Source organism: Bos javanicus, chromosome 1 (genome assembly GCF_032452875.1).
Source record: "Bos javanicus breed banteng chromosome 1, ARS-OSU_banteng_1.0, whole genome shotgun sequence".
Classification (NCBI taxonomy): Eukaryota; Metazoa; Chordata; class Mammalia; order Artiodactyla; family Bovidae; genus Bos; species Bos javanicus.
Genome location: NC_083868.1, coordinates 147862604 through 147878709, shown reverse-complemented (window position 1 = coordinate 147878709; position 16106 = coordinate 147862604). Strand labels below are relative to the sequence as shown.

Genomic DNA, 16106 nt, shown 5'->3' with positions numbered 1-16106 from the left:
ATTCAAGTTCAGCAAGTTACTTTCACGGGAAATTAGAGATTAATGCTCCTGGGGGACTTTGGGAAATGATGTTGAACTACAGAATTTTCCTACCTTGGGGTGTATGTAGCCACTAGCTTCCATCATTCACTGGCTGCTCCCAGTAGCATTAGTCAATTCCAACCTGCAGTGTCTATGAGCAGATCAGGTTCCGGGAGCCCTAGAAAGCCTTCAGGCAGAGAAGTGCACGTGTTGGAGGTTGGACATTGGGTCAGAGTGCACTGGAAAGGGAAGGGCCACGGGGATACGGATGGGGCATCCGTAGCGTCTGCTTGTGTGTGTGTGTGTGTGTGGTTCCATATGTGAGTTTTAGATGCGGGCTTCACTAGATGCCCTTTAATCACGCAGAGTCGGCTTCAGTGAAGAACATCTGGTCAACACACGGGATGCAGGTAAACCACCAAATGCTTGAGAGTTGGACACACATTCCCTGTTGCTGTTTTGGAACCTGGCATTGAGCCTGCCCTTTCTTGCTGGGGTTTCTGGGGCCCCACGAGGAACAGTTCCCACTTTCCAACTCTGTCTTTGCAGCTGGGCTTTTTTTCCTGAACCACTAGGCTTCCGTAGCTTCTATCAGAAGCATCTCCTCTCCTCTCTCTCTTCTTGCGAGCTTTGTCTTGTGTGAGTTTAGTGGGCACTTCCAGATAGCACTGATGTTGAGACATGTTCATGGACATTCAGATAATCTTCTGATATTAACAATCCGGTGCACAGAGCTTCAAACCGGACATACAGAAAGATCTAACCCTCTCTTCGTGTGTACACACTTGGTATACATCCTAAAATGAACTTTACTCCCAGGCCGTGGGGTTGAGAGCCACTGGGGCCAGTACACGACATTGTTGCTACAACCACCTACAGTAAGTGGCCTGTACATTGTAAACCCTTGATTCTGCTGGTGAGCTTTTGGTCTCCACAGTCACGTTGTGTGGGGTTAGAAATGAAATGGAATTCTGCCCCATGGATAAAACTCCCTCCAAGCCTCTGGAATTAAATGAAGAAAAGAGTGGGCCTGAGTTATTGTCATAGCTTAAAGGATTTCCATTGACCCAAAGGCTTGATGGAATTTCAATCCTGGGCTCTGAGTCTGCCTTCCCTAGGGACAGGTTCTGTGTCCATGGTCAGCAGAACAAAGGCCAGCCAGGGCTATTAATATTTCACAAAGGTAAAGGTGGAAAAGGCTTCGTGAGTGATGCATTGCTCCCCTAGGCGACTCTTGTGAGACTGGGTGTTCCTACATTCAGGAGGTTCCTGTAGCAACTCGGTATCCATCTGGTGCTACATTCTTACATCCTGTTACAGAAATTGGCCTGGTTTGTCTTAGCTCCTCCTCTTCCCTGAATAACTGGGGTCCTCTCCCAGTGCTGGTCTTGGCTCACTATGCTCCTCCATCCTCTTCCCACACAGTGAATTCAGGAGCTGCAGCTTTCTCCCACCCCCCACTGCCCACCTCCTCTCAGCTAAATCAAGAGATGACAGCAGACCATGAGCCACATGTGGGCAAGGCTCCGACTTGTGATGGTATTTACTGAGCCTACTGTGTGCTCCAGCAGGGAGATGCTGATAGAGGAAGACACAGTCTCTCACACTGGAGGGTAATCGAGTGCCTGGGGAGGTGGGACAATTCATATAAAACACAGACACCAACTCAGAGCACCGTGATGGCCACGTCAGTCTCAGGGTTAAAATATGTGTCTTAGTAAGAGTGATGGCTGTTGGCACCAAGACTCAGGAAAGTTTCAAGAGAGCAAATGGAATTGCTTCTTGAAGGACTGAGTTGAGGGACTCTTTTAGTGATGTCACAGAGCCTGGAGGGTGCTGGGTCCAGCATGAGCTGAGCTTTCCAGGAAGTGCAGTAGGTACTTGATTGTCCTGCACATGCTGAAGAACTTGGAAGTGGCACCACTGGGTCAGACTCTGGACTTGCCAGGTACCAGCAGTGGGCTCTGGGCCTCAGTTTGCCCAGCTGTAGAATGGGGATAGTGAGAGTGGAAACTATATATTCCTGGTGTGGGAACTATATCCACAGGACTGAAGGAGTTGGTAATTCTAAAGCACTCATGCCTGGACTGTGATAGAGGTGAGGTCGCTGTTACTGGGGCTGTTATTAATCATATAATCTCACAGGAAGAACTTTTCTGTCCAGATAGGAGAACTTCTGTATGGGAAAAAGCGATTTTTAAAAAAAGGATCCCTTAGAATGGATACATGCATATGTATGGCTGTCATTTAAGCCATCCAGTGTATGTCATTCTGGTATGGAACTCCAAAGTGTTAGTTGCTAAATTTTGTCTGACTCTTTGCAACCCCATGGACTGCAGCCTGTGAGGCTCCTCTGTCCATGGAATTTTTCAGGCAAGAATACTGGAGTGGGTAGCCATTCCCTTTTCCAAGTGATCTTCCCCACCCAGGGATCAAACCTGGGTCTCCTGCATTGCAGGCAGATTCTTTGCCAGCTGAGCCACCAGGGAAGTGAAGTGAACTGAAGTTGCTCAGCCATGTCTGACTCTTTGTGACCCTATGGACTGTAGCCCACCAGGCTCCTCCATCCATGGAGTTTTCTAGGCAAGAGTACTGGAGTGGGTTTCCATTTCCTTCTCCAGGGGATCTTACCGACCCAGGGATCGAACCCGGGTCTCCCACATTGCAGGCAGATGCTTTACCGTCTGAGCCACCAGGGAATCCCTGCATATATATGACTGCATCCCTTCGCTGTTCACCTAAAACGAACTGTTAATCCGCTATGCTGCTGCTGCTGCTGCTAAGTCACTTCAGCCGTGTCCAACTCTGTGCAACCCCAGAGACGGCAGCCCACCAGGCCCCCCATCCCTGGGATGCTCCAGGCAAGAACACTGGAGTGGGTTGCCATTTCCTTCTCCAATGCATGAAAGTGAAAAGTTAAAGTGAAGTCGCTCAGTTGTGTCTGACTCTTAGCAACCCCATGGACTGCAGCCTACCAGGCTCCTCCATCCATGGGATTTTCCAGGCAAGAGTACTGGAGTGGGGTGCCATTGCTTTCTCCACTATACCCCAATACAAAATAAAAAGTTTAAAAAATATGTATATATATATATATATATATACACACACACACACACACATATATATATATATAATAAAATAATCACATGATTGAGCAGTCAAAAATAAATACATAAAAAAGAATAACTTAGTAGGTGGCAGAAATGGGAGGAGAGTTGGGGCATCCTGACTCTCAACTGAAGGTTCCTCTGTGTCAAGGCTGGGAGGCTGTGATTCTTCATCTTTCTAGGAGAAAACAAAATTTGGTCTAAAAGTATCCGCTGTGTAACCATATTGTTCCCAGAAACCAAGATCAATAATTCTCAACTGTATCAAAATGCCACAAGAAAGTAAATTATTCCACAGCTTCAACCACAGCCCTGGAAGTAACCAGCTTCTGCTGAGCACCATGCTGAGGGCTTGGGGAGAGAGAACAGCTGGTATTTTTTCCCCTGTATTTTGGAAACTTAGAGTGTAGAGAGAAAAGACCAGGCAGACAAGGCCTCCTAAGAAATTACAACAGCAGAACTAGGTAATGATGGCTGTGTTTCAGATTCTGTTCTGTGAGCTTTACACGCATTAACTCATTCAATCTCATTATAACACTTTGAGGTAGGTTACAACATTAAACCCATTTTCCAGATGAAAATACAGAGGCTTACAGAGGCAGTTATTTCGCCAGGTTAACCCAGACACAAAAAGAGCTGGAACAGAACCCAGGCTTCTGCTCAGAGTCTGTGCTCATGTCTAATAATTAAAAAGGAAGAATCACATTTTAACATTTATTAAAATATGCCATTGTAAGAAACTATCTAATTGAAGTGAAATCAAACCTCAATAACATTTCCAGAGGCCATCAAAAATTACTAAATGCAATTTTGTTTTTAATCTTGAAGATGATACATTTATTTATTTAGAATAATTAACTTTAAAAGTTAGTGGTACATATAAGGAAGTATTTGTCACAATTTTTTTTTTGGGGGGGGGAGGATATAAACTAAGTTTTAAACATTCTTTTAATTAGAAAAATGAATGAGTAGAGTTCTCCTGGGTTACATTTTCATTCTTCAAGATACTCCCTTTGGCTTGATGTATGAAGTTGGATGTTTCAAAGTTTATACTGTTGTAATATAAACAGTCTTTTCTAGTGGTGGTGATATAGAGAATCCCTACTTTCTGGAAGGGTAGATTTAGAAGTTAATTTTGGGGATTAGGGTGTTTTTCCTCATACAGAGAATGGCAGGATCCCAAGTGGGGTGAGAAGAAACACCCCTGGTATGTTCACTCCCAGTGAAAGTGTATCAGGAGTATTAATAAGTGCTGGGCAAACACCTCCTTCCAGGGGCAGGATGTAGCTTCTCCCCTTCCTGGTGAGGGGCTGGCTGTGGGGGCTGGGGGTGGCTGGCATGGTCACTTATGGGACAGTGGTTGGAGGGAGGGGAGGGAAGGGAAGGGGATTGGGGGCTGGGGAGTAAGGAGCTGGTCATCCCTGGGTCCAGGGTAGTTTGGACGTCTTTTTAGCCAGCAATCTTCATGATGTATTATTGTCTATCTTCCCTCCACCTTTTGTTCCTTTTTTTTTTTTTTGGTAGATCTCACTGATGGGCCTGAGTTAATCCTGTACCACCACCACCACCACCATCATCATCATTTCTCTCCCTTGAAGCCCTCTGTGGAACAAGACACATCTCAAAGCTTCTGTCTGTTTCTTCTGCATCTCAGGTAAATGACCTAGAAGTTTTCTGTAACAAGATTGTGTGTGTATGTGCGCGTGCTCAGTTGCTCCGTCATGTCTTCCTGTTTGACTCTTTGCGACCCCATGGACTGTAGCCCACCAGGCTCCTCTGTCCATGGGATTTTCTGAGCAAGAATGCTAGAGTGAATCTTCCCCACCCAGAGCATCAAACCCAAGTCTGTTGAATCTCCTACATTGGCAAGTAGATTCTTTACCACTGTGTCACCAGGGAAGCTCCGTAACAAGAGTGTACTGGGTTGAATAGTGTTTTGCAAAAATTCATGACCACCTGGAACATTCAAGTGTGACCTTATTTGGAAATGGGGCCTTTGCAGATATAATTAGTCAAGAAGAGGTGATACTGGTGTAGGGTGGTCCCTAAATTCAGTTACTGGGGTCCTTATAAGAAGAGAAGGGCTTCCCTGATGGCTGCTGGTAAAGAATCCACCTGCAATGTGGGAGACCTGGGTTTGATTCCTGGGTTGGGAGGATCCCCTGGAGAAGGGAATGACTACCCACTCCAGTATTCTGGCCTGGAGAACTCCATGAACTATTCCATGGGGTTGCAAAGAGTTGGACATGACTGAGCGACTTTCACTTTCACTATAAGAAGAGAAGTGGCCTCAACAGAGCCTGAGGGAAAAAAGCTGTGTGAAGACAGAGGCAGAGAATGGAGTGATGCTGCCACAAGCCAAGGAATGTCTGAAGCCACCAGAAGCTGCCAGAAGTGAAAGATCCTTTCCCAGAGCTTTCACAGGGCTGTGGCTGTCCTAGCATCTCAGTTTTGGACTTCCAGCATCCAGAACTACAAGAGAACACATTTCTGTTGTTTAAGCCCCTCCCATTTTTGGTTATCTGCTACAGAAGCCCTGGAGACAAACACCAAGAGGTTCAGTAGGGGCTTTTCTGTTGGCCTCCCAGCCCATCACCAGCCACCACCCAGCACCTCTGCTCAGTGTTTCTAATTAACCTGGGGAGGGAAGAAGGAAGACATAAGAGTACGAGATAGAACCTCTCGCCGTGAAGACAAGTGAGACGACCCAGGGAAATACTAAAAGATTGGAAATGCCCCAAACAAAGGGAGACTTGCTTTCCCTGGCTGGACGTTGGCTTAAGAATTGAACTTACTGATTTGCCTCTGAGAGACATGGGAGGGGAGGCAGAGGTTGGATGTGGAGCAGCCTGAGTTTCTTTTTTTTAAATATAATTTTTATTTTCTTTAATGCCAAAAACATTTTGCATTGGGGTATAGCTGATTAACAATGTTGGATAGTTTCAGGTGAACAGTGAAGGGACTTAGCCGTACAGATGCATGGATCCATTCTCCACCAAACCCCGCTCCCATCCAGGCTCAGCTTCAGTTTCTTGTGGGTCAATAGACATCCTAGAAAGGAAGCTGAGCTTGAGCCATCTTGTTGGTACCTGTTAAGTGGGGACTCCATCAGGTACAGGAATTCTAGCAGTAAGAGGTTTTGAGATTTTCCTCTGGTATAAGGAACATGAAGAAGGGGTGAAAAAGGGTCAACCCAGGACCAGGTTCAAAATATCAGGGCAATGCAATAGGAAGGGGTGGAGAAGGGAGTTTACAAAGCCCTCAAAGCTCAGACATGTGCCCCACAAGAAAGCCAGCCCCCGGATACTGCCACTCAGAAGAATCATAAGCCAGGTATCCAATAGAGCTACAAGAACCACCCAAGATAGGATGTCATCAGTGGCCATGCAGGTGAGTCGACATGTCAACTTGAGTCTACTCACTTAGGTGAGTCGACATGTCAACTGAGTCAGCTGATGTGTCCACTGAGTCAGCTGAGTGAGTAGTCAACTGACAGCTCTGGCAGGAGTGAGTGGGCCTTGTGGCTGCAGATCCCCCCACCCTTTGGGATTTAGAGTCCCAGCTCAAGTCTGCATAGAGGTAAAGAAGGCAGGGGTTTACATCAAGATTGAGACTGAAGCTCTGGAGCACACCAGGGACTGGAAAGATATGGAGTCTGCCAAGGGTACCGTGAAGGTGTGCTAAAAGGAAGATTCAACAGGGAAAAGTGAAAGGGGCAATGACTGGAAGAGATGAAACCATTTTGTGTTTGTAACCCCATGTTCCGAGACTCCTTAATAAACTGGTGACAGTATTGAGAGCTTTCACTCTATTTATACATTTACTTGCAGCTTCCCTGGTGGCTCAGATGGCAAAGAAGTTATGAGCCATGCTCTACAGGGCCATCCAAGATGGATGGGCCATGGTGGAGAGTTCTGACAAAACCTGGTCCACTGGAGAAGGGAATGGCAAAAAACTCCAGTATTCTTGCCTTGAGAACTCCATGAACAGTATGAAAAGGTAAAAAGATATGACACTGGAAGTTGAGCTCCCCAGGCCAGTAGGTGTCCAATATACTACTGTAGAAGAGTGGAGAAATAATTCCAGAGGGAAAGAAGAGGATAGGCCAAAGTAGAAATGATGCTCAGTTGTGGATGTGTTTGGTCATGAAAGTAAAGTCTAATGTTGTAAAGAACAATATTGCATAGGAACCTAGAATGTTAGGTCTGCGCATCAAGGTAAATTGGATGTGGTCAAGCAAGAGATGGCAAGAGCGAACACTGACATTTTAGGAAACAGTGAACTAAAGTGGATGGGAATGGGCAAATTTAATTCAGATAACCACAATATCCACTACTGTAGGCAAGAATCCCTTAGAAGGAAGGGAGTAGCCCTCAAAGTCAACAGAAGAATCTGAAATGCAGTACTTGGGTGCAATCTTAATAAAAGCAGAATGATATCAGTTTATTTCCAAGGCAAACCATTCAACATCACAGTAATTCAGGTCTATACCCCAACCACTAATGCCAAAGAAGCTGAAGTTGAATAGTTCTATGAAGAACTTTAAGACATTCTGGAACTAACACCAAAAAAACATGTCCTTTTCATCATAGGGGACTGGAATGCAAAAGTAGGAAGTCAAGAGATATTTGGAGTAACAGGCAAGCTTGGCCTTGGAGTACAAAATGAAGCAGAGCAAAGACTAACAGAATTTTGCCAAGAGAACATCCTGGTCATAGCAAACACTCTCTTCCAAGAATGCAAGAGACAACTGTACACGTGGATATCACCAGATGATCCATACTAAAATCAGGTTGATTATATTATTTGCAGTTGAAGATGGAGAAACTCTATACAGTAAAACAAACAAACAAAAACAAAAAACAAGACCTGGAGCTGACTATGACTCAGATCATGAGGTCCTTATTGCAAAATTCAGAATTAATGGAAGAAAGTTGGGAATTGAAGAAAGTAGATCATTCAGGTATGACCTAAATCAAATCCCTTATGATTACACAGAGGAGGTGACAAATAGATTCAGTGGATTAAAGATAGTAGACAGAAGGCCTGAAGAACTAAGGATGGAGGTTTGTCCCATTGTACAGGAGGTGGTGATCAAAACTATCCTCAAGAAAAAGAAATGAAAAGAGGCAAAGGGGTTGTCTAATAAAGTGTTAAAAATAGCTGAGAAAAGAAGAGAAGTAAAAGGCAAAAGAGAAAGGGAAAGATAGACCCAACTGATAGCAGGGAAAGAAAGTGAACAATGAAAGAAATAGATGAAAACAATACAATGGGGAAGACTAGAGATCTCTTCAAGAAACTTGGGGATACCAAAGGAACATTTCATGCAAAGATGGACACAATAAAGGACAGAAGCAGCAAGGTCCTAGTAGAAGCAGAAAATATTAAGAAGAGATGCCAAGAGTACCAAGAAGAACTATACAAAAAAGATCTAATGACCTGGATAACCATGATGGTGTGGTCACTGACCTAGAGCCAGATATCCTGGAGTATGAAGTTAAGTGGGCCTTAGGAAGCATTACTAATACAAAGCTAATTACTTTGTATTAATTACTTTTACAAAGCTAATGTAGGTGATGGAATTCCAGCTGAGCAGTTTCAAATCCTAAAAGATGATGCTGTTCAAGTGCTGCACTCAACATGCCTGCATATATGGAAAACTGAGCAGTGGCAGTGGCCACAGGACTGGAAACGGTCAGTATTCATTCCAATTCCGAAGAAGGGAAATGCCAAAGAATTTTCAAACTACCATAATAGCACTCGTTTCACATGCTAGCGAAGTAATGCTGAAATAAACTTGGACTTGTTTCTCTATCTGCCTTGCAGATGTCAGACTAGATCAGTGAGTGCCAGTTGAGGAATGCAGGAATGGGTCCAAGAATCAATTGAGAATAATGACATAAAACAGTTCCCTGACAGTTCAAAAGGGACCCTCCAACCCTCTATGGACATTTTGTGTTGGAAGTCAGTTTCACAGTTCTAGTGTGAAGGCAGGGAAGGCAGGAGACTGACCCTACCATTCCATGGGGATGTGGGGTTTGGTGGGCTGAGGTTCCTTTAAGTCAGGTGAATGTCAGTTAGAGATGAGAAGTGAGGGTCAGAGTTGAGGTAGGAGCTCCAAGAGGGGAAAGGGAAGGGGTTCTAAGCAGTGACTGCCAACGGGGCAAGAATGGGGAGATTCTGTGTTTTGCTGTCCATGTAGAATACACCAGGGCAAATGTGTTTTAAGTCTAATAAAGTAAAAGTGAAGTTGCTCAGTTGTGTCCAACTCTTTGCGACCCCTTGGATTGTAGCCCACCAGGCTCCTCCATCCATGGGATTTTCCCGGCAAGAATACTGGAGTTGGTTGCCATTTCCTTCTCCAGGAGATCTTCCCGACCCAGGGATTGAACCTGGGTCTCCTGCACTGTAGGCACATGCTTTACCATCTGACCTATTATATAGTATAGGGCTTATGTAGGGCTTCCCTGGTAGCTCAGCTGATAAAGAATCCACCTGCAATGCAAGAGACCCCGGTTTGATTCCTGGGTCAGGAAGATCCACTGGAGAAGGGAAAGGTTACCCACTCCTGTATGCTGGCCTGGAGAATTCCGTGGACCCTATAGTCCAAGGGGTCACAAAGAGTTGGACATGACTGAGCAACTTTCACATTATGTAAAAATGTATATTTTAAGGAATGTTTTTAGCTTGTTTATATACTTCCTTTACAATGTTTAATATGGAAGCAACCTGTATGTCCACTGATGAACGAATGGACGGAGACATGGTCCATATACATGATGGAACACTGCTCAGTCATAAAATAGAATGAAACAGTCACTTACAGTCACATTAATGGACCTAGCGATGATCATACTAAGTGAAGTAAGTCAGACAAAGAAAGATGAATATATGATATCACTGATATGTGGAATCTAAAAAAATGATACAAATGGACTTATAAAATAGAAAGAGCCTCGCACACAGAGATCAAACTTATGGTTACCAAAGGAGAAGCAGGAGAGGGATAAATTAGGAGTTTCAAATTAAGAGACATATCACTCTATATAAAATAAATTAATAGCAAGGGCTTACTGTATAGCACAAGCAATTATATTCAAAGCCTTGTAATAATCTATAATGGAAAATAATCTGAAAAATAATATGTATGTGTAACTATATATATAACTATATATATAACTATATCTATATATAGCTGAATCACTTTGCTGTACACCTGAAACAAACACAGCATTGTAAATCAACTGTACTTCAATAAAAATGTTGCTACTGAAGTTGTTTTCAAGGAAAAAAAATGTTTAATAATTGTGTTTTGGAGAGGAGTATATATTTTTGGATGCTTAAGAGAAATGTAGTAGTAGTCATATATGGATGTGAGAGTTGGACCATAAAGAAAGCTGAGCACCAAAGAATTAATGCTTTTGAACTGTGGTGTTGGAGAACACTCTTGAGAGTCCCTTGGACTGCAAGGAGATCCAACCAGTCCATCCTAAAGGAAATCAGTCCTGAATATTCATTGGAAGGACTGATGTTGAAGCTGAAACTCCAATACTTTGGCCATTTGATGCGAAGAACTGACTCATTTGAAAAGACCCTGATGCTGGGAAAGATTGAGGGCAGGAGGAGAAGGGGAGACAGAGGATGAGATGGTTGGATGGCATCACTGACTCAATGGGCATGAGTTTGAGTAGACTCCGGGAGTTGGTGATGGACAGGGAGGCCTGGTGTGCTGTGGTTCATGGGGTTGCAAAGAGTTGGACGTGACTGAGCGACTGAACTAATTACCTAAGAGAAATGCAGCTCTGAGTTAGAAATTGAGAAATAAGTATCCAATTGGATGCATATCTTGAGGTCTTTGCATCTTTAGATGAACCTGGGTTTTATCTCTTTAATTAAAAAATTAGTTATTTTTTACTGTGCTGGGTCTTTGTTGTGCTGCAGGCTTTTCTCTAGCTGCTGTGAGTGGGGGCTACTCTCTGGTTGCAGCGCATGGGCTTTCCTTGAGGTGGTGTCTCTTGTTACGGAGCATGTGCTATGGAGCACAGGATTGATAGCTGTGGTGCACAGGCTTAGGTGCTTCAAAGCAAATGGGAACTTCCCACATCAGGGATGGAACCATCTCCTGCATTGGCAGGTGGATTCTTTACCACTGAGCCAACTGGGAAGCCCAAACTTGAGTTTTAGACAGCACATTGTCAACCCCAAGACTTGAGTCATCCTGAGAAACTTTATTTCAGCAGTGTGGCTCTCTATTTTCTGAGAGAATTTAAGAAGAAAGAACTTCAGTAGTAGCCAGGTATTGGGATGAGCTTTAAGCTTACGAGAGTCTTGGGGAACAGTGGGATACCTTCAATGACACATCAAGCTAATGATAAACTGCTGATTTGAAAAAAACAATTCTACTGGATTTTTCTCAGATTTACATATAGCCAGTGAGGTTTTTGTTGTTGTTTCGAAGATGTGAAAGAATCGTAATGTGTAGTTAATGGAAACAACGTGTGTTTGCACACTAGCATACTTATTAGTAAGAAACATGCATACTTCATTTGGAAGAGTAAGTTAATTGGTTAGTCAACATAAGGCATTTAGCAATTCTGGGGTGGTAAAAATAAGAAAGCTGATTTGAAGGACTCCATCTACCAAAAAAAAAAAAAAAGAAAGAAAGAAAGAAAGAATGTTGTGAAGCTGCAATTACTTTGTGACCAGAAGAATAAAATCATGCCTTTTCAAAATATGCCGAGTATCCAATCTGCAACTGATCCTGAATTTCGAATCTATAAGGTTTAATATCTCACCGCAATCATAGGTTAGAATCAATGCTGTCATGGCTCATCAGGAGAATAAAAGCTTATGAAACAAGGAATTGAAGGCAATCATCCAAGTATAAAATTAAAAAAAAAAAACAAAACATTTTGTAAGGTTTTTTTGAAAGGAGAAGATATGGAGACTCGACTTATCCCCCAGTGGTCTTTTTCTTCCAGTTTCAAAGTACGGTGCTGGTAGCTCAGGAAAATGGTCCCCAAAGACTTAGTGAGAGAAGGAAAAAAGACATCACCAGCCCGCTGGGTGTTTGAGAATGAGTCAGGTTGAGACATCATTCGTAGACGTTCTTGCCTCATTATACTTTCACACTGGGAACTCTGATGTTTATTTTGATAAACTATGGAGCCTAGATCAGTTAGCTCTTACTATAACAAAGCACTCCAAATTTTGTTATTGTTCAGTCACTAAGTCGTGTCTGACTCTTTGAAGCCCATGGACTACAGCATGCAGGTTTCCCTGTCCTTCACTGTCTCCCAGAGTTTGCTTACACTCATGTGCATTGAGTCAGTGATGTCACCCAACCATCTCATCCCCTTCTCCTCCTGCCCTCAATCTTTCCCAGCATCAGGGTCTTTTCAAATGAGTCAGTTCTTCACATCAGGTGGCCAAAGTATTGGAGTTTCAGCTTCAGCATCAGTTCTTCCAATGAATATTCAAGACTGATCTCCTTTAGGATGGACTGGTTGGATCTCCTTGCAGTCCAAGGGACTCTCAAGAGTCTTCTCCAACACCATAGCTCAAAAGCATCAATTCTTTGGTGCTCAGCCTTCTTTGTGATCCAACTCTCACATCCATACATGACTACTGGAAAAACCATAGTTTTGACTATACGGACCTTTGTCAGCAAAGTGATGTGAAATATGCTCTCTAGGTTTGTCATAGCTTGTCTTCCATGGAGCAAAGGTAGGCAAAAACAATAGCCGTCTGCTTTGCTCACATGTGTGTGGGTTGGCAGTATGCACTGGGCCCCGTTGGGCAGTTTTTCTTGTCTTGTTCAGGTTCGTCACCCATCAGTTTCTGGGTTGGCTGGGGCCTGGCTAGTCTAAAAAGACAACAGAAGGGATGGCAAGTCTCTGTGCCACGTGGTCTCATTCTCCAGCCGTCTAGCCTGGGCTTAGTCTTTGCAGGAGTCCAAGGGGTTGAAGTACCCGAGGCATTTTGGTGCCAGGGCCCCTGACTGACAGGCTGTCTTTTCTACTTCATTCTTTTGGTTGAAGTAAGTTCTAACAAAGACCCAGAATCAAGGTCTGGAGAGGAGATCTTTCTTGATGGGAAAAGCCACAAAGTCACATTGCAAAGGTGTGAGTATATGGAGAACTGAGGATTATGGCCATTGGCAGCCTATCACAGAGCTACTCTCAGGGTTACTCAGTACTCCAAAGGGCACCAGATTTATGGCATTTACTCACTGATGGAAACACCACTTCCCCCAAGAGGCACCAGGTTCGGAGAGAGGAAATACCTGGGATTAGCAGTATGTCCTGATTATCTTCTATGCAGTTTTCAGACCACTTTACAGCAGGAGAAAATAACAAAATCCACAATCTTCCCTTGACATCTCCAGGGGCAGGTCTTAAGGAGAGGGAAATAAATAGAACAAGGATCTTCACTGTGGAAAGAAACATCAGGGTGATTAATTTTTAAATGGTCGGTTCTCAGGGGAGGGGGCACCTTGCATTATGAGGGAGAGGCTCCAGTGAGCTCGGAGTACAACGTGGAGTTCAAACCGCTGGAAATAAAAGGTTCTGTCTAAGCAGCTGGTAATGTCCAGGAATTCCCATGTGTAAACACGTGGCTGGGGGGATAACGTTACTTAACCGCAGGCTGGGGGCCCATGTGAGGGCCAAGACCTGTAAATCCCAGCAGAATCAGTCACCACCGCTGGGTGGATTAATGCCCGCAGGGGTGCGAGGTTTCCAGAACTGTCAAGACAGGAACTCCAGCCTGGGGCTGCCTGGCCTTACCCTGCTGTGCTAGGCACTTGCTCATGCATAAAAGTAGTCACCATCTTTTAGTTAGTTAGTGATCACTAAACAGTCCTTAGAGGTGACTGTTGCTGTTCAATTGCTTAGTCGTGTCCAACTCTTTGCAACCCATGGGCTGTAGCCCACCAGGCTTCTCTGTCCATGGGATTCTCCAGGGGAGCATACTGGAGTGGGTAGCCATGCCCTCCTCGAGGGGCTCTTCCTGACCCAGGGATTGAACCCGTGTCTCCTGCATTGGCAGGCGGATTCTTCATCACTGAGCCACCTGGGAAGCTTCAGAGGTGACTACGTCGTGCCTAAATTGTCCCTTTGCTACATTCATATGACAGAAAGCCATAGGTCTGTGCAAGAGCAGAGAGGAAAACAAGGGCACTTATAAAGGCTGCCCCCGGGGCCAACCCGGCGCCTTCCTAACTTCCCCTGCCCACTGCCCTGCAATGAACTGTCAGTCTTTGTCCCATCATTCCTCTCCTGGCTCCAGGTGTCTAAAATGACTCTTGTGCGGTCAGCATGACAGACAGACCTTGGTATGGCCTGGTGTTCATGCCTGGTTTAATCCCTTCTCCCTGAGTGTGGGTGGGACCTCTAACTTGCTTCTGAACCACAGAGCATGGCAGAGGTGATGAAGTGATACCCTGTGCCCGGGCGCCGTCTGATGTGAAAGTGAGCGGGGCTGGGGCACAGAAGGGTGGAGGCGAGTCCCTCATGGCCGTGAGGGTGACAGGGAAGCAGAGAAGCCAAGGAGTTCAGAAGCTGCCAAGTGGCCAGGTGTGGGCAGAGAACAAAACCCAGGTAAAGTAACAGCATAGATGGGCATGTTCATGCCCAGTTGTGCGAGTCGTGAGAGAAGTCGCACCGGCCTTTTTGTCCCCAGGATCCTCCAGGAAAGAATACTGGAGTGGGTGACAGCATGGACAAGAAGCTTCAAAAGGCAAAACCTGGAGGCAGATGCAGACACTTAGGGGTGTCGGTAGAGCTGCAGTGGAGCTGCCTGCAGTTGGGGCTGGAATTGCAGCTCTCACAGAAGTCAAATGCTACCTGTCCCTGCAGCTGTCTCTGATGGTCCAAACCCAGCTTAAAGTTACATGTGATCTTCTCCTTATTCTTCAGTTCAGTTCAGTTCAGTTGCTCAGTCGTGTCCGACTCTTTGCCACCCCATGGACTGCAGCACACCAAGCTCCCCTGTGTATCGCCAACTCCTGGAACTTGCTCAAACTCATATCCATCGAGTTGGTGATGCCATCCAACCATCTCATCCTCTGTCATCCCCTTCTCCTCCCACCTTCAGTCTTTCCCAGCAGCAGGGTCTTTTCCAAATGAGTCAGTTCTTCCAACGCATCAGGTGTCAAAGTATTGGAGTTTCCAATACTTTGTATTTTCAAAGTATTGGAGTTTCCAATATTCCTTCCAATGAATATTCTTCCTTCCAGTGAATCAGTCTTTCCAATGAATATCCTTCAGCTCCTTTGTTTTTTCTCCTGAGCCTCGATTGCAATCTCTTTCATTTTGTCTTTTATTTAAAGCCAATTACATAGACACTTCAGAGAAGGCGATGGCACCCCACTCCAGTACTCTTGCCTGGAAAATCCCATGGACGGAGGGGCCTGGTGGGCTGCCATCCATGGGGTCACTAGGAGTTGGACACGACTGAGTGACTTCACTTTATTTTTTCACTTTCATGCATTGGAGAAGGAAATGGCAACCCACTCCAGTGTTCTTGCCTGGAGAATCCCAGGGATGGCGGAGCCTGGTGGGCTGCCATCTATGGGGTCCCACAGAGTCGGACACGACTGAAGCGACTTAGCAGCAACAGCAGCACATACACACTTATATGTCTTTAGATTCCACATTCCTTCAGGGAAAGCAGGGTGTCATGATAATTTTTAGTTTTCCATCATATTTTCCCTATGTATACAAAGTACCTTGAAGTAATACTTGGCTAGTACTTGTGTGTTAGATTTAATCAACAGGCTTTATGGTAATTCTCCTGTCCACATATCTACATACATCAAACATCTGTTTTGTAGAATCACGCAGGGCAATTCTCACTTCAGAAAAAAATAGTCCCCTCAAAAGCCCAGCATATAAACTCAATACTGGAAACTCAGAGTTGAGAACTCAGTCCCTCACGGGGCAACATCTGTGTTTAGGTTGTCCTGAAACTCTGTCT

At 44.7% G+C, this 16106-nt stretch overlaps 1 long non-coding RNA gene across 2 annotated transcripts in view; it reads left to right on the top strand.

Annotated features, from left to right (window-relative positions):
• The window catches only part of LOC133251695 (uncharacterized), a 128464-nt gene that overhangs the window by 80494 nt on the left and 31864 nt on the right, over positions 1-16106 (top strand). For both annotated transcript variants that reach the window (XR_009737742.1, XR_009737744.1), the window contains exon 2: positions 4653-4782. This is a non-coding gene — a long non-coding RNA (uncharacterized LOC133251695). The remainder of the gene's footprint in view (positions 1-4652; positions 4783-16106) is intronic.